The 23,549-nt window shown below is 45.6% G+C and overlaps 1 long non-coding RNA gene across 1 annotated transcript in view; it reads left to right on the top strand.

The window, feature by feature from the left end:
* The window catches only part of 4933406J09Rik (RIKEN cDNA 4933406J09 gene), a 94,465-nt gene that overhangs the window by 9,752 nt on the left and 61,164 nt on the right, over positions 1–23,549 (top strand). The window lies entirely within an intron of this gene.

Genomic DNA, 23,549 nt, shown 5'->3' with positions numbered 1-23,549 from the left:
AAAAGCTAAAAGAGATTATACAATAAAAATATTACTAGCCGAGTAGTAAGAAGAAAACAAGAGAAACCCCAAGGATAGAAGAGAAAGAAGGAAGGCAATGAAGTGTTGGGGACATTTCTTTATGAGTCTTGGACATTGGAGGCTTTCAATTATATGTAGGGGACAGGGCCAGTGGAAGTTGTGAGCTCTAGCCTTTCCAAGGTGCATGCTGTTGTTGGACACTACTGTATTAGGTGCCTGGTGTCCCCCAGGGATGCTTAGAGTGGCTTCTCTTTGTGACCAGGGGACTCTGCTGGTCATGCCTAGCTTTGCAGTCTGTGGGCTGGGCAGAGTTCCTCACATTCATATTTTTCCTGATATTCCCTAGTTTGTACCCCCTAGGATGGCTAATGTCCTAGCTGGGGAGTGTCTCTCAAGAAGGCTGTTAGTTGGGGGAAGTGACCACGCATCATCCACTAAGCCTAAATCATGCTGCAGGAACGATGCGGCTGTGGACATCACACTATGTACAGGCTCTTTGGAGTTCTCAGACTCTATAGCAGAGGACCTCAGGTATATGGCTCTGTATCTACCTGTTGGCTTCAGGCTCCGCGGCATCAAACTCTAGAGTTACTCTCAATTGGTGAGGTTACTCTCCAGGGACCCAGGATCTCGGTCTGCCTCTCCTTGTGTGCTTCACTGCCTGGGCTAAGCATCTACTCTCTGAAGTTTTAGCTTTATAGGTGCCTGGTTCCCCAGTTTTCCACAACTGTTCCCCAGCCCTCCTGAGCCCATGACAGGTGGAGTCCAGACTTCCTGACTAGTGAGTGTAGCTTCGTTTAAACATTAGATTCCCTCTCCAGAGGGTACCTGGACACACCCCTCTCTACTGATGATCTGTCCTGCTAAATAAAATCAGCGTCTGAGCAACGCCCACCCCAGGGTTTGATTTATGAGAGGGCTGCGGGCTTGTCCTGTGGGTAGGACCTTTGCCTTGTTTCTCCAGGGCAACATGTCATAGTACTCCTGGATGAGGTTGCAGCTTTCTGAGCTGTGTGTGACTCTCCAGTCTTTCCATACTGCAGCCCCCCACCCCTTCCACTCCCCCCCCCCCGTTCCATCCCTCCTCTTGTGGATTTCCCAAGCTCTTCCATCTCTTGGGAACGAGCTCTATTTTCCTTTTTGACTTGCATTTCTTTTATTATGAGTGAATTCCTTATGTTTAAGGGTCTTTGTAAGATCATGTTTTCCCTTTCTGAAAGTCCTGTATAAGTCTCTTGCCTCTTACCCCCTTTTTTTCTTTTATTAAAAGTAGATTTTTTTTAATACACTAGATCCTGATTGTGGTTCCTCCTCTTTCCTCTCCTCCCCACGCCTCCCACGCAGATCCACCCCTTTTCTGTCTCTTGTTAGAAAATAGACAGACCTCCAAGGGATAATAATATAATGAAACAAAATATAATAAGATGAAACAAAAACAAACACTTCAGAAGAGGACAAAGCCAACAAACAGGAGGGGAAACGCTCAAGAAAAGCCACAGAAACGGAGCCTGAGACCCACTTGCCCTCACATTCAGGGAACCTATAAAAACACTGAACTAAAAGCCACAACATATACACAAAGGATCTGCAGGGCAGGGTTGAGGGGTAGGGAGGGAGAGAGAGAAACAATTTAAAACTTAAAAAGGTGACAGGCATGGTGGCACACACTTTTAATCCCAGCGTTTGGGAGGCAGAGGCAGGCGGTTTTCTGAGTTTGAGGCCAGCCTGGTTTGTTTATTTATTTATTTATTTGTTTGTTTGTTTTTCGAGACAGGGTTTCTCTGTATAGCCCTGGCTGTCCTGGAACTCACTCTGTAGACCAGGGTGGCCTTGAACTCAGAAATCTGCCTGCCTCTGCCTCTCAAGTGCTGGGATTAAAGGCGTGTGCCACCACCACCTGGCACAAATAATTTTTTAGTTAACATACAAAATAATGGGCTTCATTGTGATTTTTCCATACTCCCAAAATACCATGGTCCTTGGCTTATATCTATCCTTTCCTGTTTGTTCTCTATTTTGTGTTTTCTCTTCTCTCTTGGGTTACTTGCATGATTTCCACCTAGCTTTATCTGTGTTTATGAATTTATCTCCTTATGGCTTTTAGTGTATGTTCTAGGTCTTATACATATCTATATCATTAATGTCTATATCATATATTTATAATTTATCTATTTATATCTATCTCTATATATCTCTATCTATATCATTTATCTAATTTATATCATCTCTATATCATGCATCTGTATTTACCTATTTCTGTCTCTATTTATATCATTCATCTAATCTATATCATGTATACGTATATCTGTATCTATATCTATATATCTCTTACCACATCATATGGTGTCATTGTTTGCCAGTTTGAATGATGTATAGAAAGCTTTTCCCCATTTATAGTGATGTATAGAGGGCTTCCTGTGTTTATAGCGTAATTATTAAATAATTCCTTTACACACATTGGAAATGGCATCAGGCAGTGTTATCAACTTTTCCTTGATTGTGGAGGGCTTTTGGGGCTGCTTCTAGGAATTTGGCAGGACTTTGACATTGGGCTGGGACACGAAAGTCCACTCAAGGTGACTACAGCTAAGGAATCCTTTGTATCTTGATGGGTCTTGTTAGAGCCCTGAATACAGTAACCTTGGGACCTTTGTTTATGCCTTGTTTGTTCCCTGACTACTTTGTTTATGCCTCAGGACTGGCCATTTTCTTTGTATGTACCTAGAATGATATAGAAGCAGACTAGAAAAAAAAATAACCCCCCTTCAGCCTCAGCCCTGGCTGGAGTCCTGCTATAGTGTTGTCTAGTTGTCTTTTTCTTTTCAACCCTCCCTCCCTCCCTTGAGACCCTGTTGGCTGACTGAGCTGGCTTGATCACTTCAACTATTAAACACATTTTAGGAATTCAAGCAGAGAAGGCGCCTCCACTCCACCCACTCTCAGTTTTGCTCCCCCCGCCCCCATACCAATTTTCTTGCTTCATAATCTTCCAAGGTTTTCTGTCTTCCTCTCCCATAAAGAAGTTTGGCCATTCTTTTTTTTTAGACAGGGTTTCTCTGTGTAGCCCTGGCTGTCCTGGAACTCACTTTGTAGACCAGGCTGGCCTTGAACTCAGAAATCCGCCTGCCTCTGCCTCCCGAGTGCTGGGATTAAAGGCGTGCGCTACCATGGCCAGCTTAAGTTTGGCCATTCTTATAGGGATGTCTTGCTGGAGAAAGCTTCTCTTCATCTTCCTTCATCTGACACTCTTATGATTTCATCTTAATTCAGGAAGGACTGTTTTTGTTGGATACTGGCCTTTCTGACTTGTCTGACATTTGTAAATTTGGTTGTGAAGCAGAACTCACAAAGTTCCTGCTTTAGAGATGAATATTGACAGGTGACACATTTTGAAAACGTGGGATTTATGAGGACAGTAGAGCAGGATTGTTAATAAGCCCGCAACACCAAGGTCCAGAAAGCCACCCACCCAAGGTCACGGTGGACATCAAGGACAGAACTCACTTTCCAGACTGCTCAGTCAGCAACAGTGTGTCCTGGCAGGCACGGCAGCTGCTCACCACCACTGTGTTTCATGGCTATGGAACCCAGAATGATAGTCAAGGGCACCCTAAGGACCCGAGGACTCATGGTGAGGGAAGGGGCACCATCCATCGTGTCTTACAGCGCAGAAAGTTCTTTCGTGCTGCCATTTGTCAGTTACAGAACCTTGGATTCAGAAGATGTTAAATACTTGTTGATTTGAACAAAGCACTATGGCTTGCTTATATATTTGTGCTTTGTGCTTGTGAAAAGACAAGGATTTTTCTTTGTGAAAAGGAGATTTTTTTTTCCAGTCGCCATCTCAAAGTGGCTGAGTTCGCAGGAGACAGACCACACGGGAGAAAGAATCTATCTGTACCTGTCTGGAGCCTTTCATAAACACAGGACAAGGAAGGAAACGGTGCCGTTCAATTGTGGCCACCAGGTGGCGCTACACACACGCTGTCGAGTCCAATTTTCTAGTCCTTGAGGATTTTTTTATTTACCAAAAGCAGGTGTGTGTGTGTGTTTGTGTGTGTGTGTTTGTGTGTGTGTGTGTGTGTGTGTGTGTGTGTGTGTGTGTTTAAAAACTCCACAGGTCCTGAACGTCTGTGCAGAATAGTAGAGATGAATGTAAGTGGGAAACTCCCAAAGAACTTTAGCTATCTAGTTGTGTAGCAGATAATCCTCTAATAAGTGGAGAGAATCAGGAGTCTGGCACAAGAAAGCGCTGGCATTCTAGGCTCACACTCCTCCAGGACTTGGGCTCCAGGGTTGGCAGGTCACTTGTGTGGACCCTGTTTCTACTTTACATCTTTGGGAGAATGGCGATTTCCACTTTTACTTAGGAAGCCTTTTCCTTCTAAACTTGTTTCATTTATTGAATTTTTTTTCCCCTTCCAGGACAGCCTGGAGGTTTCGAAGGAGGGATTAGACAAGGCCATGTCCGGTAGTTCCTTTTGGGGAGAGCTCTGGAACACCTAGTCTTATCCATCCCTCTGAAGGAAACTTGTGTAGGCACATCCGTGCTTCTCCGCATCCTGAATCTCCTGGTCTATTTAGCAAATTTGCTCTGAGGAGGAGAAAACCCAAACCCCACGCTTCCATCCCCAGAGCCCTTTCTTGGTACCACAAGAAACAAGTGAGTGTTGGCTCTCTGCCACTTTGATTGTAAGCCAGGGACCACTGCACCCGGATGCCCAGCAGTGATGACTGCTGAGGTTGCCAGCCCTGGGTACGCATTAGTGGCTGGGCCCGACTCCCGAAGTTTCTGCTGCGGATGCCGCTGGCCTGGAGACCAAACTTTGATGATCGCAGGGCAGAGAGCTGGTGGGGGAGAATCTGCAGCCAGAAAGAGCTGATGGTAGCGGCTTCGCTGAGCTTTTTCTCCGGGGGGGGGGGGTTGTTGTTCATTCAAGGATCGCAAATCACTGCGGAGTGCCTGTCCTCCGAGAGTACTGTACAGCGTTCTTTCTAGACCAGTGCCTCCGGACTTAGCATTGCAGTGGGATGAATACGAGCTGACTCTGGCTTCCCGGAGAGCCTGGTTTAATGGTTTCAGAGTGTAGTCTGGGCATTGGTAGCCTTAGAAGCTCCCTTAGTGGGTACACCTGAAATTCCGGTCCTCGGGAGCTGGAGGCAGCAGGATGGTAAATATAAGCCTGGTCTGGACGATATAGGGAAAGACCGTGTCACAAGCAAACAAGGCCGTTAGGTGAGCCTGGGCTGAAAATTACAGTTCTAACTCGTACTGTCCGTGCACTCTTCCATTTGTTGTTTGCTTATTGCCTATTGTCTTGAACTTTAAACTATTGACCCTCCCACCTGCATCTTCTGAGTGCACATGGCTCACAGGTGTGCACCGCCGTGTCCAGTTTATGCCGTGTTGGGGATGAAGCCCAAGGGTTTGTGGGTGCCTGTCAAACATCCCACCAACTCCAGCCCCAGCCCCCTTTCTCACATTTATTATATCTGAAATCTCACTGGGAACCCAGGTTTAACTTTCAAGATCTAGTTCAAATATTCCCTCCTGAGAGACTTGCCTCCCTCCCACTCCTCGCCATTAATTGCTGCCTTTTCTGTCTCTAGAAGTATTTTGGACACACTTGACTTATCACCTCTTTTTCACTGGATTGCAGTTATTGACATCCATACCTTCGCTTAGCAGTCAATGGTCCACCTCTCAGGGGTTTTAGTAATTTGTGACAGGATAAATCCGGTATGGGGGGCATGCAGTTAAGCATGCGTGGGACTCTGGCTAAGGCTGTTTATTCACCGTAGTTCTGCACAGCAGTTTGAGTGGGTACCCAGTGTACCAGACTCCAGCGGGTACTGGAGAACACAAGGGAGAATTTATCCTGGAGGTGGGTTCTTGTTCAAAACCACCCTGGGAGCCACTCTCAGAGAGACAGGCTTGGCTGCAAGAGCCCAGGCACCCACTACAGTCAGGATTATGTACACACCGTTGCTTGTCTTTCAAGAACCAGTTTTTGTCTCTCGCTCCAGCCATATCCATGCTTGGATTGTCGTTGGTTGCCTGCACACACATCGCCATTGCTGAGTCACATCTTGCTCTTCCCCCACAGTGCCCTCCTCGCTCTTGCTTGGCTGGCTAAAAGCCATGGCCTATGTAGTAGCTTCCTGGGCCTCCAAGGCTGAGCGCCGTCTCTTCATATTCTTTTAACAATTTACGCGTACAGTGTAACTCTCTCCAAAAGTTTATGTGTTGAAACCCCACAGATTTATGCTGATGGGGTTTTGAGGTAAGTCCTCAGTGCTAATTAGGAGTAGGTGACATCCTAGGGGACTGGAACCCTGACAGTGGGATTAGTGACTTTGTAGGAAGAGATGGTGTCTATGTTTACCACATGGCAGTCTTTATGGTGTCGCAGGGCAGTAGGTATGCATTACGCACATTCAGCATCCGATACGGTATTTGATATTACGAAGCATCCTTACTTACTAGACGGTGTCACTCTCTTTGACTACCCAGTCTGTGTGGCCATGCACCAAATCAACTTCTATCTCTTATAAATTACCGGATCTCAGGTATTTTGTTATAGAAATCAAAAACAGGTTGAGACAGAATCTATCAGAAGGTATAAATACCTTATCCTTATTTTATGTAAGCCTTGCACACATTTGATGCTTCATAAGTGTTGAGCTGAGATGTTTACACACTCATTCTCATTTTCCCTAACATTCACATACAAGACACATGCCCACAGTTCACATCTCTGGTGTCACACTTACCTCTCTCTTGACACATGCTGATTCGTCACCCATATGGTTATGGCTTAAGACTGGTGGGACGCATTTTCCTGGGGGTAGTCAGAACCTGAATGGGAGGGAGACAGAGTTAGAGACACTCCCACCTACCACCTGGGTGCTAATGTGGCTAGGTCTAAGTAGAGGGGTGTGGACCTACTATAGTCTAGGCCAGTGGTAGGTGCTTTTAAAATTATGCCTTGGCTTCTCACAGCATTCTTGTCATTAGATGTTGTATCCTTATGCTGTGATTGGCTTAAAAAAGTGATTTGTTGTGTGGATATAAGGAGCAAAGCCACGCTACTTTCTCATTGCTTTCCATGTCTCTTTCTGCTGTTGGAGCTGTGTGTATCTTGAAGGTGTGTGCTTGGTCTTAGTAATGGTTTTACGCTCTATTTTATTTGAAGTATATGTGTGTTTTGTCTGTGCATCATGCAGATTCCTTTACTTCTGACTTATCTGATCTTAAGTATTTTATTATAGAAATAGAACACAGGTTGAGCAGTATCTTTATCAGAAGGTAGAGGCCCACAGAGGTCAGAAGAGGGTTCTGGTTCTTGGAACTGGAGTTATAAAAGGTTGTTAGTTGCCATGTGGGTGCTGGGATTCAAACCCTGATGCTCTGGAAAAGCAGCTGGTGGTGTTCTTAACTGCTGAGCCATCTCTCCAGCCCCGGCCTCAGATACTGACACAGAGCCGGGGGTCAGAAGGCAATGCTGAGCTGAACCAAATCACTCATGGCCACTTCTCTCTGCCATTTACTACAAATGCTGGTTGAGCGGACATGTTCAGGTCATGTCATCCCTGCGCCCTTCACAAATATCACACGAGAGCTCTGCTTTAATTGTCTTTTGTCTATCAACAGCTGAAAACCTCTGTAAATTCGAATTGTACAATTGCATGATCCCCATGTCATGGGTGTGGCATACTTTTTAGTTGTGTGTTATCCAGCTATGTTCATCTTGATATTCAGCTATTTGTACTTTTGAATTCTATAATTCTCGTGTTTTTTTAAAAATAGTTTTGATTCTTTCATGAGATTGCCCATTTATTTATTTATCTATCTATTTATTTTTAAAGATTTATTTGTTTTATGCACATGAGTACACTGTTGCTGTAGACCAGAGGAGGGCGTTGGATCTCATTACAGATGGTTGTGAGTCACCATGTGGTTGCTGGGAATTGAACTCAGGACCTTTGGAAAAGCAGTCAGTGCACTTAACTGCTGAGCCATCTCTCCAGCCCCAAGATTGCCCATTTTATTAATTGCTAGTGTCTGCATTTTTCCCTCTAAGTCATGAACATTTTTTTTTGTGGTCACCTTAAAGCTGTGTCTGCCAGTGATCAGTGCCCCCTCCTTACTCATTTCTTTGAGACAGGTTGGGCCTGAACCACTATCCAGTTGCACATGACCTTGAACTGATATGCTTGCCTGGCCTTGTCCTCCAAGACGTTTCTGTTTGCTTCTATTTACTGCTTTATTTCTTTGTTGTTAGGGGTTCAGTGATTTTTTAAATTATTACTATGTGCTAAATCTCACGGGTTTTATCGTCTTCTTTTAAAGAGTCTTGCATTTTTCTTGGTCAGCAGTTAGTCTAGTGGATCACCCAGGCATATGATTCTGTTTTGGTTGGCCCAGCACAGCCCCCCTTGAAGGTTAGGGTGAACCAATTCTAAAGGCGAGGCCCCCTGGAACTTTGCAGAATATAGAGCATCACAGGGTTCTGGTTGGCTCTGCTATGGACACTAGGGACGTAACTGTCTCTCCCCACTGTGTGACCCTGGAGCACCTGTTCAGTGCACAGCTGCTAGTGTGTGCTCTCTCCTGGCCCTGTGGAGCTTCACCTGCACGTGTGCCGCTCTGTCTGCTCTACGCAGCTCCACTCTTCCTAGCACTCTGCCCTGCAGTATAATCCTGAGAGCACCCCTTATCTGGTCCTCTGTCTTCCATCCCAAGTACGGGCTTTGCCTCCACGGTCAGAGAGCAGAAGAAGACCTCACCTCGCAGGGATTTCTTCTTTGAAAGGCTTTATCTCCACCCATCTGTGGCAGACTACCTAAAAGAGTCATGCCACATCTATGTTTCGGCTAATTTGACTACTACTGATGTCAGAAGGGTGATCCTGATGTCCATTACTTTTGTCGTGGTGACAATCAGATGTTATGTTGTCATAGACAGACATTTGTCTGTGTTGAGATAAGTGAAGCTCAGAGTATGTAGGTGCCACAAGAATACACTATAACCTGGGAAGACACTCAGAATAGGGTTCTTCTCTATTTCACTCCTGTCCAAAGAAAGTGTTCATTAACATTGTGTCTGTGTGTGGGGTGGTGGTGGTGGATGGTGGTGGTGGTGATGGTGGTGGTGGATGGTGGTGGTGGTTGGGGTGGTACTGGGAATTGAACTCAGGATCTCCCACATGCCAGTGGGCCATATTACTAGCCCACCCCACATCTGCTACCTCATATAGCCTCCCCAAAGTCCTTTTTAAACTTTTTTTTTTGAGACAATATATTGCTAAGTTGCCCAGGCTAGCCTTGAACTTGCTCTGTAATCCAGGAGTGGCTTAAACTGGAGCTCTCTCTACCCCAGCCTTCCAAGTATCTGGAATGAAGGTCCCTATCACCACACCTGGTGGGAATAATCATAAATCTCTCATTTGCCTTCATGGCTCCAATTCTATCCCAATTCATGTTGTCCCCTTTAATGGCTTTGGGCCATACTGTCTCATCCAGCAAGCTCTGTTATGTCCCGCATAGACCCCACCCTTTCTTCCCTCTGTTTCTGTCAAAGTGTCTAGTGAGGTTCCTTATTTATTCTTGCATTTTCTCAGCATCAGGCAATGAGGTTTTCAGATAGTCATCTTTGGAGATGCTGTTAGTAGAACCAGAGGAGAAGCAAGTACTAACTCATGCACTGCTATCTGGAACAGGTGCTCCTGGGGCCAGGGGAAGAGCCAAAGCCTGCAGGTATCAGCAGCAAGATCCAGCAACCTGGAGCATGTCTCCATATACAGCTTGGACAGGCTTTTTCTTGATATGGCTGTTGGCTGATAATTCATGCATCTCTCTATTATTCTTGGCATGCTGGAACTATCCCACTAACTTTCTTCTATATTTTTCCTGGAAGCAACTTCACGAAAGTCCCTTTATTATCCATTTAACCATGCTGACATAAAACTATCCACTCCTCTCATTTAATTTTAGCATTGTTCTTTTTTTCCCTTTACGTTTCTAGCATACTTTAGAATTTTGCATCCAATTTCTTTATAGTTTTCCTTCGACAGAAATGGGAGGGGAGGCCCTTGGTCCCAGGGAGGTTTGATGCCCCAGTGTAGGAGGATGCTGGAGAGGGGATTGGGGTGTGGGGTTGGGGAGAGTGTGGGTGGGGGAGCACTCTCATACAGGCAGAGGAGAGGGGGGAGGGTAGATGCAGGATAGGGGTTGGTGGAGGGGCAACCAGGAAGTGGGATATCACTTGAGATGTAAATGAATGGCATGATTAATAAAATAAAAAGAGTGAACAGGGTAGGGTTTTATACAAAAAATTTAAAATGTATTATTATTGTGCTGTGCATGTGCCACGGCAGGCATGCTGGATCCAGACGGTAACTTTGTGGAGTCCCTTCTCTCCTTCCACCTTTATGTGGCATTGTGTGACACAATTCCTGGGAAGAACAAATGTCTACTGACCCGCGATGGGAAATCAATGACAGGCTAAAGCAAGACTATCACCGAAGTCCAGCTTGGCGAGCCAATGAGTTTATTTGGGTTCCTTATAGAAGCACAGCTCACAGTTTACTCAGGAGCAGAAGTGACTTGAGGACAGCTGTATCACCAAAAGCCCACCGCAGCGAAGGCGAAGGCTGTGAAAGCCGGAAGCCTGTATCATGCTACACAGCTTGCAGGCAGCTTACAAGCCGGACAGCGCTTCCTCCAGGCACCTCAGCTTGTCTGAGGATATTGCTCACAGTCTTACTGCACCTATACACGTAGAGAGGGAAAAGCCTAGTGAATTTGGTCAGTTTCAAGGACTTCCTGAAGCTATTAAGTTATTTTCTTCCCAAATTTTCAGGAGCGTTTGTTGATAGGGAATATGCCCCCTCCCCTTATAGCATCCTGGGTGTTAAGGAGCCTTCCTAAAGCTTCTCCCAAGATGAGCTGTTTTAACTTAGGGGAAACTGATATAAGACATAGAATCTAAGAATTGAACTCAGGTCATTGGGCTTGTAGAGTAAATGGTAAATTCCTTTAACCATCGAGTCATTGTCCTCCCCTCAATGTTTCTTTGTTCTTCAAAAACATTCTTTCATTGTGTGTGTGTGTGCGTGTGCGTGTGCATGTGCGTGTGCGTGTGCGTGTGCGTGTGTGTGTGTGTGTGTGTGTGTGTGTGTGAGAGAGAGAGAGAGAGAGAGAGAGAGAGAGAGAGAGAGAGAGAGAGAGAGAGAGAGAGAGAGAGATCATGCATGTAGAGGTCAGAGGACAACTTGGAGAAGTCAAGTCTCTTCTCAATGTAAGGTCTGGGAATTGAATCCAGACCATTAGGGCATCTTTATTATACCGATCCTTTCTTCCTTCCTTCCTTCCTTCCTTCCTTCCTTCCTTCCTTCCTTCCTTCCTTCCTTCCTTCCTTCCTTCCTTCCTTTTTTGAAACAGGGTCTTACTATGAAGACCTGGCCTGGAACTCACAGAGACTCTCTGCCTCCCAAGTGCTGGGATTAAAGGTGTGAGCCACCATGGCTGGCTTCATTCATTTCTTCATGCTACCATCTCTGGAGACTTCTCTGGGGTTCAGTACTTTTTATAGTTTTTTTCCCCTTTCATTCTCTTTAAGTTTTGAGACAGGGTTTTATTTGCCCATTCTGGCCTCTATCTTGAACTCCTGATCTTCCTGCTTCTGAGTACTGAGTATCACAGGCATGGGTCACACACTCAGCTCAGATCCCATCACTTCAGTCCAACTTCTCCATTTTGATTGCCCTGTTTAGTGCTTGTACTTGAGAGCCTCTGCTCTTCTCTTCAGGGACCACAGTCTCCAGCTCGTTGTCACCTTCTACCCCGTGAGACACTGTTTGCCAGGGAGGGTCAGAGGCCTGGCTCCCCTTCAGCTCTCCTTCTTGCTCAATCAGGAATTCACTCCCTGCTTTCTAGTCCTGCCAAACTCCACATCTTTAGGAGGTGGCTTTTGGCTATTGCCTTCAAAAACAAGAGCAGGACCATCATTCCTCCTCTGTCATAACCGCTGTCCTTTTCTGTATACAAAGTGTCAGCCCCTGGCTCGGCTTCCATTTCGGTTGGTATCTATGGCTTGTGTGCCAACAAAAGCCTTCAGCCACGTGCTCTTGCTTTCTGGGTTAACTGGTTTGTTGGGACAGTTTTCTTTCATCCATTTTATTTTTTCCAAGAGCCCGAAAGTCTTTTTCCTCTTAATTTACTCACCTTGTTCTTGAATTTTTTTGGAAAACGAGGCATATTTTTATTCATGGATTTGTTTTCCAGACTCCTTATGCAGGTTCTGCAGGGTTTCCTTTCCTTTCCTTTCCTTTCCTTTCCTTTCCTTTCCTTTCCTTTCCTTTCCTTTCCTTTCCTTTCCTTTCCTTTCCTTTCCTTTCCTTTCCTTCTCTTCTTTCATCTTTTTTTTTTTAGGTTAAAATTTTATTTGTTTTGTGTAAATATGTATATGTATGTGGGCACATGTGCCATGGCATGTGAGTAGAGGTCAGAGGACAACATGTGTAATTTGATTCTTTTCTTCCACCATGTGGGTTTTGAGGGTGAAACTCACCATCAGGATCAGTGGCAAGCACCCCTATAAGCTACCTCATCTCCCCAGCCCATCATCATCGTCATCGTCATCATCATCATAGTCATCATCGTCATCATTTGTAATAACATTTGAAAAGAACAACGTTTTTTCATATTTGCTTTTAAAATATGTTTTATGAAGTTTTTGAGAATTTTACAATATATTTTGATCATATTCATCCTTCATTCTTCCTCCAATTCTTTTTCAGATCCATCACAACTCACTCCAAGCTTCATGTACTTTTTAAAGTAACCCCATGAATCCGATTTATGCTGTCTGTATACTAAGTGTGGAGCCACCCATTAAAGTGTGGTGGACCTACTAAGAGGCATGTAGTCTTTAGAATGTGATCACCTCAATAAAATACTTAATATACTCAGCATTCCACATACTAACTGTGTTAATAACTTTTCTGTTGCTGTGTGTGATAAAACTCTCTGACAAAAAGCAACTTATAGAATCAGGGGTTTATTTTGGCTTATGGTTTCAGGGGAGAGTCCAAGATGTGGGAAGATGGGAGAATCTGGCTGGTCACATCTTTATCCACACACAAGAAGCAGAAGTCACATGGTAGTTTGAATAGGTATGGCTCCCATGGACTCATGTTTTAATTCTTGGATCATGGGGAGTGGCAGTTATAGGCACTTGTTGGAGTAGGTATAGCCTTGTTGGAGACAGTGTGTCACTGTGGAGGTGAGCTTTGATGTTTCTTATGCTCAAGCTTTACCTAGTGTGACACATAGTCCCCCTTCTGCTGCCTGTTGATCAAGATGTAGAATTCTCAGTTCCTTCTCCAGCACCATGTCTACCTGGATGCTGCCATGTTTCCCACCATTATAATAATGGAAACTAGCCCCAGTTAACCTCTGAAACTAGCCCCAGTTAAATGTTGTCCTTTATTAGAGTTGTTGTGGTCATGGTGACTCTTCACAGCATTAGAAACCTAACTAAGACAGATTATAAACAGGAACTGGGGACAGGCTATAAATCCTCAAAACCTGCCTCCAGTGACATACTTCCATCATAAAGGCTTCACTTCTTAAAGATCCCATAACATTTCCAAACAGGGGGCAAAGTGTTCAAATACATGAACCTGTAGGTGACATTTCCCATTCAGATTACTACAGTGCCATTCTCTCTCTCTCTCTCTCTCTCTCTCTCTCTCTCTCTCTCTCTCTCTCTCTCTCTCTCTCTCTCTCTCTCTCTCTTTGTGCCAGCCTTTAAAGCAAATTTCAACTATATAATACAATATTAACTTGTCAACATACTATAATATAGAGCTCCTGAACGAATTCATTTTGCATAATTAAACTTTGTACCTTTGGGCAACATCTCCTCATTTTTGTTTCCCCTCAGATCCTGAAAAGCACTTAACTGCTCTGCTTCTGGGAGTTAAACTGTTTTAGACTCCACATTGAATAGCGATCATACAGTAGTTATTTTTCTGGGTCTGGCTGTGCCCTCCAGGTTTGCCCATGGTGTTGCAAATGGCAGGATTTCCCTCTTTAGAAGGCTGAATATTAGTGTGTATATCTACATTTTCTCTTTAGCAGTCGCTGATGAACGTTTAGCCTTTACCAGATCTTTGGAGCTTCACCTCTTGTAGGTGCTTGTTCTATACGAAGAGTATAGGAAAATATCTCAGATTTTTCTGCTAACTCACTTTTGTTACTTACCAGGAAATTCCACAATGGTCAACCATTATTGTTTTCTACCAATATGCTTAATACTGCACCAAGTCTCATTAACTGAATCATCATATCTTTATGAACAAGGTCTTTACATCTGTCCTGCCCAGGGGAGTCACCAGAAATTTCCTATGCTATTCTGACCCCTTTTGACAGATGAAGACAGATTTCTCTGATGGTTTGAACTACTACTGATTTCTAGGGAGGTCTACCTCTCCATACTTAGTTTATTCATAATGAATTGAAACAAGATCCCTTATAGGCCTCAAGCTGTAGAGAACTGTACCACAGGGTATCACTCCCAGCACTGAGACAACTTCAAAAAAGCTCTGACCATATATAATTCCCTACAGTGTTTGGATCAAAGCTGTAAATTCAGTGTTGGGGGAACCTCACCCTGTCCAAGATCTATGGGATTGGCAGTAGTTTGTATTCATCTGGTTTCTGGTAGCTAATTGATGCAGTAAAAGACTGCCACATTTCAAAAGCCAATGGGTCAGGCTGTGTCAGACTGCACCTGCAAATGTTGGTCATGGCTCCAGAAAGCTGGTTTCTGAGGCTCTGGCTTCAAGATAATGAGTGCTATACAAATATCCCCAAAGATTCTTATGAGATTGTTTGGGGAGGGCCCTGGTCATGCCGTTGCCTCTGGCATCAGATGGACATGGATTCCCAGTCTGGCTCTTCTGCTCTCCAGAGGGTTTATAAAATCTTTGAGTCTAATATGTAAATATGAGCATAACAGTGCCCATTTCAACGAATGGTTCTCTGAAATTACAGGGAGTTTTGTAAGGTATCATTATAACTGCGTGCTTTGTGAATGATAGTCATTTGTTTCTTCTTCCTCTTGTCTTTACCTTCTTTGTGTATGTGTTAGGGCAGGGCATGGATGAACTCAGACCACACAATAGGCGAGGCAGAGTATAAAAAATAATGACAAAACTCAGGGCAAGTGATAAAATTTCACCCCAAGACAGTAAAGGTGAAGAGAGAGAAAGACAGAGGGAGGGGGAGGGAAGGGGGAGGGGGAGGGGAGGGAGAGGGAGAGAGCATCAGATCTGTATAAAGAGGGAAAGAAGCCCACACATTGGGGGAGGGTTCTCTTTTCCATTTTGTGTAAGAATAGGCACCAGGATTGGCTTTATTGGAGGAGATGGGGAGGGAATAGCTCCCAGGTTTCCTTGATTAATGTGTTTTCTTTTGAAGTGGCCTGGAAAGTATTAAGATAATGCTGTGTGCTATGTTCCAAAGGTCCGGGATGTGGAATTAGGGACAGAGGTGAGAGGGCATGCGGAACCTACTCTGCAACTTTGCTTTGGCTAGCCCTTGTTTCCTGTCCCATGTTGAACATAGTCAGTCAGTCACCCAGCTGAGAACAGGAGCCAGCCTGAAAGGAGCATGAACGTTGAACTGGTGAGCCAAAGGTGTGTGGATGTTAACTATAAAGCTGCACCAAACCCAGAGGAAAGCTGAGATCCTAATTGCAGCCTCACTCAGGGATCACGTAGGGAATCGGACCATCAGGGGAACAAGCTCTGTGTGCTGCAGTTATCTCCTACCACATAATCCAGGGCATATTTCCCAACTTCTCTGAGCTCTAGGCTCATGTGATATTCCTAACATCTAACATCCACACTTCCATCATAGTTAATCATATATCATATATTGTATCATATCCAAATTATTCTATGGAATTTTATTATTTTAAAGACCAAGTATTTTAGTGTCACAGATGAGGAACACAGCTTCCAAGAGTGTTGAATATGTGACCCACGAAGGAGTAGAGTCCAGGGTTTCTGTATCCCCCAAGAAGGGAGTTGGGGCAGTTAGAAGAGATGTGGGAGTGTCTCAGCCAGGTGAACATGTTCTAAAAAGGAAGGGCCATTAGAGCTGGCATCCATGCTTGCTTTGTGTCAGTCGTTGGCTATGAGAGCCAGGCTCAGAATGAAGTCTTTCATGAATTACTGCTTGGCTCTATTCCCAGAATGCCCGTCAAGGTGAAACTGCCCAAGGGAAGGGGCCCTGGTTGATCTACAGACTCTTAGATATCCTCTTAGCAAATGAACAGGGAAGGATAGCAGGAAGCAAGGGCGGGGCTGCGGAAGGCAGAGACAGGTGGTTAGGTTCCATCTTTGCTCACCTTGTTACTAAAATTGGTTTCTGGAATCTGGTAATGGTAGAACTGAAGCTAGAGCCAGACAAGTACAGGTGTTTGGGGACCGCCAGCTTGAACATGGTGTGGGACAACGTGTCAAGCAAGGGCAGGGCAGGCAGGCAGGCAGACAGGGAGCAGCAGCAGCAATTATTCCAAGACTTTCATGCAAATGAGGGATTCAGATTCTCGAAAAGCACTGGGGCCACATAGACAAGTGTTGGGTACTCCATGCAAATGAGGGATTCAAGCTCATACTCACCGATATTCTGTTCCTCCTGACTAGGGGTGTCCTAGCTCAGAGCAGACAGCCCATAGATCAACCCTTGAAAACTAAGCCAGGGCAGGTGCTCAGGGGTCTTGCCCTCATTTACTTCTGATGTGTTTGTAGCTATTGTAGGTTTAGTTCTAGGACTGGGTGTGGGCTCTGGATCCCCATCTGTCTTCCTTTACGGGACAGGATCCCTGAGGGCTCCTTCCCCTGTATCTGCCAGTTGTGTCCCATTCTGAGGTGGTCTCTACTGGCTTCAGTCTGGGCCTGGCTGGGAGGACAGCACTGGCGCCTGACAGGGGACAGATTCTTGTCATCCGTCTCTATCCTCCTTAGCACAGTGCAAAGGCAAGGCACCTCTTTTCATGACTGCCCCCTTCCAAGTTTCCCCTCCACAAACCCCCATCCCCTCCCCACTGCTCCTGCCACTATAAGAGTGTCCCCCACCTGCCCACCCACTCCTGTCTCAGTGCCATAGCATTCCCCTACCCTGGGTCATTGAGACCTTTGGTAAGGCTTTCCCTGGTGGACCGAGGCAGAGACTTCTCTGGAAGCAGGGGAGAAGGAGCTGGGTGGTTTACTTCACAGCTTACTCATTTTGATTGCTCACAAGTTTGAGGACTTTTCAATTTATTTTATGAGTGCCTATAGGTTTATGTACGTACATGTGCGTATGTGTATGTGTGCATGTGTGTGGGAGTCAGAGGTTGGTAAATGTCTTTAAATGTCTTTCTCAATTGCTTTTCCCACTGAATGACCTTATTTATTGTGTTCATAGAAACCATTTAATATGTAAAATGCACAGGGAAAAACGGACATATCTAACTAGCTACGAGGATCAAAGAAGACCACAGGACCATACTGTGAGGTCACAGAGCACCTGGGGAGGTGTAGAGTCAGGCCCCGCCCCCCGGTACTGCTAGGCTCAAGTTCTTGACTTTTGCTTTGCACTGTTCCAATGGCAGATGAGCCCCCTCTTCAAAGCCCAAGGAGATACCACTGCTGACTGATCCCTGCATGTAAAAATTGGGAAGAAGAGTTTTTGAGACACCTCACCTCTCTCACCTAACCTGGACTTCACCAGATCTGCTAGGGTGGATGGCCAGTGAGCACCAGTTTCCCCATCCCTACCTCCCCAGGGCTAGTGTTGCAGGTCACATCAAATGCAGCTTCTTATGTGGGTGCTGGGAGTCCAATCTCAGATCCTCATGCTAGGGTAGCGCATGCTTTCATCTCTGCAGGTCCCACCTCTGTAGCTTCTAGCCCTTGAGCCTACTCTGATACTTCTGCTGTATGTGCTCTCAGAGCCCCTCCTTTAGAGAATCCCTTCTCCTCCCTTTCATCTTCTAGCCTCTCTCAGTTGGGCTGTGCAGCCTTACCAGGGTGCACGGTGCATTGTGGTGCCTGGGTATCCTGCTATGAGCTCTACTCTCTCTGGGGTGCAAAGCACTCAGGGCTCTGTAGTGTATTAAAACTGGGTCATTTGGAACTGCATGTGATTTACAGTTTTTGTGAACCAGTCACAGTGTGCAACTAGCAGTTTGAAGTCAGCTGAGGTTGGAGTTTTTACAGTGGACTCTTTAGATTAAGGGCCTTGGGTTAGAGATGGATTCTCAATCAACGTTCACCAGCACATTGCCTGCTGAGGAGATGCAGGACCCAGACGGGTCCTTGGAGGGGCTTCTTTTTATGCTCCCAGAGGCCCCTAGTATTTGAAACACTATCCAGGGACCCATTGCCTTAGTTTAAAGCAACTACTTCTGTGGGCATTGGCTACTCTGGAAGACAGTGTGGCCATGCAGTGCTTAGAAGAGTCATCCTTGGTAGACTTAGCCCTCTTTAAAAGAAAGATTTGTTTTTGCTGGGTGTGGTGGCACAAGCCTTTAATTCCAGCACTCAGGAGGCAGAGGCAGGAGGATCTCTGTGAGTTGGAGGCCAGCCTGATCTACAAAGCCAGTTCCAGGACAACCAGAGCAGTTATACAGAGAAACCCTGTATCCGAAAAAAAAAAAGATTTATTTTATGTATATAAGTGGTTATGCCTGTTTGTATGTTGTGTATCATGTGCATGCAATATCTGTGGAGGTCAGAGGGGATGTTAGATTCCCTGGAACTGGAGTTATAGGTGGTTGTAAGCTGCCATGGAGGTGCTGGGAATTGAACCTGGGTCTTCGGAAAGAACAGCCACTGCTGTTAAATGCTGAGCCACCTCTCTAGTCCCAAAGGGCTCCTTTCTTTAAAAATTAAAAAAATTCTCCTTTTCATTTTTATTATGTGTATGTGGTATGTGTGCATATGCATGTTCAGGTATACGCAGACATGTATGCGTGCGTACGTGCGTACGTGCATGCGTGTGTGTGTGTGTGTGTGTGTGTGTGTGTGTGTGTGTGTGTGTGTGTGTAGAGATCACAGGTCAATGTGGAGACTCTTCCACATTGCTCTTTGACCTATTCTTTGAGGCAGTATCTCCTAATCAAACTCAGAGTTTGCCAATACACAATCCTTGTCTCTGCCTTCTGAGCCTGGGATAATAGGCCAGCCAATAAGCAATCCCTCCAGCATTCATGTAGGTCTGGGAATCCAAACCCTGGTCCTCCTACTTGTTAGGCAAATGCTTTATCTGCCGTGCCATCTCTCCAAAACCTCCATTTTGGTTTCTAAAGACAGGGTCTTTCTAAGTTTCTGAGGCTGGCCTTTGCCTGTACTCCTTCTCTTTCTGCCTCCCAAGTGTTGGAATTATGTTATGCTATGCTAGGATGTTAACGGCTAAGTCTTAAGACTCACAGGACCCAGAACATTTGCTGGTTTTGTTATTGGTCTTCAGTGAACTAGCTGTAGGAGATAGATGTCTGTGGTCAGAGGACAAGAGAAAGGAGAGATGTATTCTGAGTGGCAAAGCCCTTGCCATCTGTCTGCTGTCTCCTGGTACCTACATTCCATTCCCTCCCTGTAAAATTTCTTTTGCATCCCTGAATGGCAGGAGAAGGCTTTGTGACATAAGCCCCACTTCTCTTTGAGCAGCCTTTCCCAATAGTCACCTTCATTGCTGGGACTTAATCTTGACTCTCAATTTAAATGGCCCTTCTTTAGTAGGCATGAGCCCATGGGTTGGTCCAGTAGCCCCAGTGCTGAGTGATACTCTGGGGTGGATATTGACCAGGTTCCTTCCAAATCAAGTCCTGGCTACTCTCACCCTGGTGTGACTGGAGAGAACTGCTCTGGGGCAGAGCAGAGCAGCCACATTCTTTTATGTGATGGCAGGGACAGTCTCAGGGCTCTGAGTCTGCTTGGAACCCTTTGCCAAGACTCCCCCTCTCCGTTCCTTGTTGTTGGATGGCAATCATATAAAACTTAGATGTCAAGCTGTCACTAATTTCCCGACTGAGACATCTGGTCTTGGCACATCCTGAGTATTTGACTCTGGCTGAACTATTTTGACCTTTGTATGATGGAACCCTGGAAGCGCTGTGTGTGAGTTTTGCTTTATTCTTCCTTCCAGAATTTTTTTTCTCCCCATTGCTCCCACCTTCTCATTAAAACATATCACAACACAGCAAAACAAACATTTTAAAGGCCAACCAAACAGCAACAGAAATCAAACCAAACCTCCCTTTCAAAGAGGGAACCCCAAACAACATCCTCACCCACACCTCAGAGGAAGAGACCCTGCTGCTTTCCAGAAAGTGATGGAAACATGCTATTCAGAAAGCACTCGGCTCATGAGTCATCTGCCCACCCACTCCTTCATCTGTATGAAAATAGACCCGTCATCTGCTTCCATGTCTAGTTTCCTGCCCAGAAGTCATTATCCTCTGGTGGCACCAGAGATAATTACTCCAAGGGACCATTCTGGCTGGCAGCAGGCAGTGCCATTTGGATGAAATGCCAGGCCTGTCAGTACCTAGCCATTCCAAGAGAGGGGAAGGCAAAGAGCTGGCCTGAGCTATGGGTAGAGGGGCCAATGACTGAGGTCAGCCTCAGAGATGACAGACTGACAGACTTCAGGTTTCAGGTCTAGACAAGGTAATTGCCCTGCCCGATGTCATCCCATGGAGGGGTTTAGAGATGACACAGGGATGGAGTGTGTCATGCTCCGAAGTGCCAGGCTGTTGTCCTTGAAGTCCAGACACATTGAGACTGAGGGATTTAAATGGGACAGTTGACGTAGTACCTGCAGACGAAAGAAGACAATAACAGAGCCTTGGTGTGTAGACTCTAACCCAAGTCCCCAGCCATTGCCTTGCTTCAGAGAAGAGTTCTCACATCCTAGGAAGGGTTTGGATTAGATAAATAGAAGTTGGCACACTGTGACTTGTGTGCTAAATCTAGCCCAGTGCCTGCTTTTGTATCAGTGTCCATGTTTTAAAATGATTAAAACAAGAATAGCACTTCTATGGCCTGTGAAAGTGATGGGGAATTCAATTTTTGATAACCACAAGCAAAATTTTATTGGAGAATGGTCACATATATTGTCCTAGTTAGTTTCATCTATCAAATTGACACGGCCTAGAGTCACCTGGAGAGCACTTGTCTAGATCAGATTGGCCTGTGGGAGTTTCTGTAGGGGAGTGTTTTGATTGGCCTTAGTTGATACAGGAGGGCCCAGACCACTATGGGCAGTACCATACCCCTGGCCAGTGGCCCTTGGCTGCATAAGAAAGCTAGTTGGGTATTAGCCTGCAAGAGGGCCAGCAAGCAGTGTTCTGTATTGGCTTCATGTTCCTACCCTGTCTTCCCTGAATGATGGACTAGGAGCAGGAAGCTGAAATAGACCTTTCTTTCCCTACGCTGCCTTTGATAAGGCTGTTGGATCGCAGCAGCAGAGATAAAACTATGACATATGTCCTTCCCCAATGTCTATGGTGGCTTTTGTTGACTGACTGGGACAGTGGTGGTATGTGACTAGGTGCTAGATGCCCAGGCAAGGTCCTCAAAGCCATCACATTGTAGCCACGATTTCCCCACGAGGCTCCTCAGCATCTTGCTCTTTCAGCATCTCATCTCCTTGTGAATTCTCCATCTGTTTCTCAGAGCTTCTTTCTGCCCCTAGTTGTCCTGGCTGGGGAAGTGGTGGTTAGATGCCCGAGGAAGGTTTGATGCCTGGGGTTTGAATGGAGGCAGCAGGGATGGGGCAGGCTGGGAGGAAGGTAGGTCTAGACAATGAATAGAATCCATTTTCCATCATTGAGATTATATCCCACCAATCTAGTGTGATCTTGGCTTCAGTTACTGTCTGGGATAGTCATGGTGTTGGAAAAGACTTGGGGTTGGAAAGCAAAACACCTGGCTTTGTCCCCAGTTCTTCTGTGTCCCCAGCAGATATTTAGTAAAATGGTATCATGCAGCCAGAATCCACCATTAAAAACAGACCAAAGAATGCCATGGAGAGATAGTAAAACACTTACTTTACTTCCAGGAGAAAAAACAACACCAAGAGCAATCTTCTGTCTTCCTAGTCCAAAGCAGAGAAGGGCTTTCTCAAAGGTTCTGGTGCTGGTGAAGGCTCAGGTTACCTTTCAACAATCCTACCTCATAGTCATCCTAAGATGCTTGACCACGCTCCAGGCTTTGGGGAGCTTTCACCACTTTGCTCTATCATGACTACAATCTCTTAGGTCTAAGTTGCCCTCAAAAAACACGAGAAGCTGAGTATGGAGTCCCAGAACCCATGTAAAAGCTTGCTGATGTGTGTGGTTGCTGTAGCCCCAGTGCTGGGGAACAGACACACTGGGGTTCTGGAACTTACTAAGCAGACAGTCTAGCCAGTTGGTAAGCTTCAAGTTCAGTGGGAGACCCTATCTACACAATAAAGTGGAGAACGAGGAAGACAACCAACTCTAACCGCTGGCCTCCACATGAGCAGATATGTGCACGTACATCACACACAAATGCACTTATCCACTTGAACACATACATATACCATATAAACACCACATATGCATACACATATACACACAACCACACACACACACACACACACACAGAGAGAGAGAGAGAGAGAGAGAGAGAGAGAGAGAGAGAGAGAGAGAGAGAGAGAGAGAGAGAGGTCCTCAATATATAAAGTTCTAATTGACAAACATGTTCTAGTGTTTGAAAAAAGCCTGAGGCTGTAGTTCTCTGGTTCAGGGATAAGAACTGAAGGGACTTCCTGTATGAATTTCTGACCAACAGATTCCACCCACCATGCTAGCCTAGAACACTGTAGCCACACACCCCCCATGCTAGCGTAGAACACTGTAGCCACACACACACCCCATGCTAGCGTAGAACACTGTAGCCCCTTTTGTGTTTACATCTAAGTGTGAATTTGTGACTTCTTGTTTGAGTCCATCAGTCTCATAGGCTAAATTATTTGTGAATATTAATTCTAGCACTGTAGAACATTTAGGGTACGCCTTACTTCCACATTTGCTGTCCCATATGCCACTCATCTCTGGAAATGTCCCCATAAAGGCACACAGAAGTGTGCTTTACTTTACTGCAAGCTTCTGGGAACCTATCTTCAAGCCAATCCAGATGACCAGCAAGATGATGCAGACTTTAAGTCTGCATGTTCACTCGGGGCTTGGGCCTCTTGGCAAGGATGGACGTAGGAGTTTTGACTGCATGTACCCCATGCCAGCGCCAGGCGGGTGTTGAGCTATGAGAAGCCACAGGTCTTGGCTCCAAAGGTGGGGAAGTAGGTCTGAGGTCCCCAGGGACTGCTGGAGTCAGCTCCGGGGTCCCCGGACCTGCATGGAGACTGGGGATGGCAGGTTCTCAGACTTTTGGGCACCCCAGATGCCGCTGGATGCCGCAGAAGAGTTGAGAATGGAGTGGGGG

This window comes from Mus musculus, chromosome 6 (assembly GCF_000001635.26).
Source record: "Mus musculus strain C57BL/6J chromosome 6, GRCm38.p6 C57BL/6J".
Taxonomy (NCBI): Eukaryota; Metazoa; Chordata; class Mammalia; order Rodentia; family Muridae; genus Mus; species Mus musculus.
This window is presented reverse-complemented; position numbering and strand designations above follow the sequence as displayed.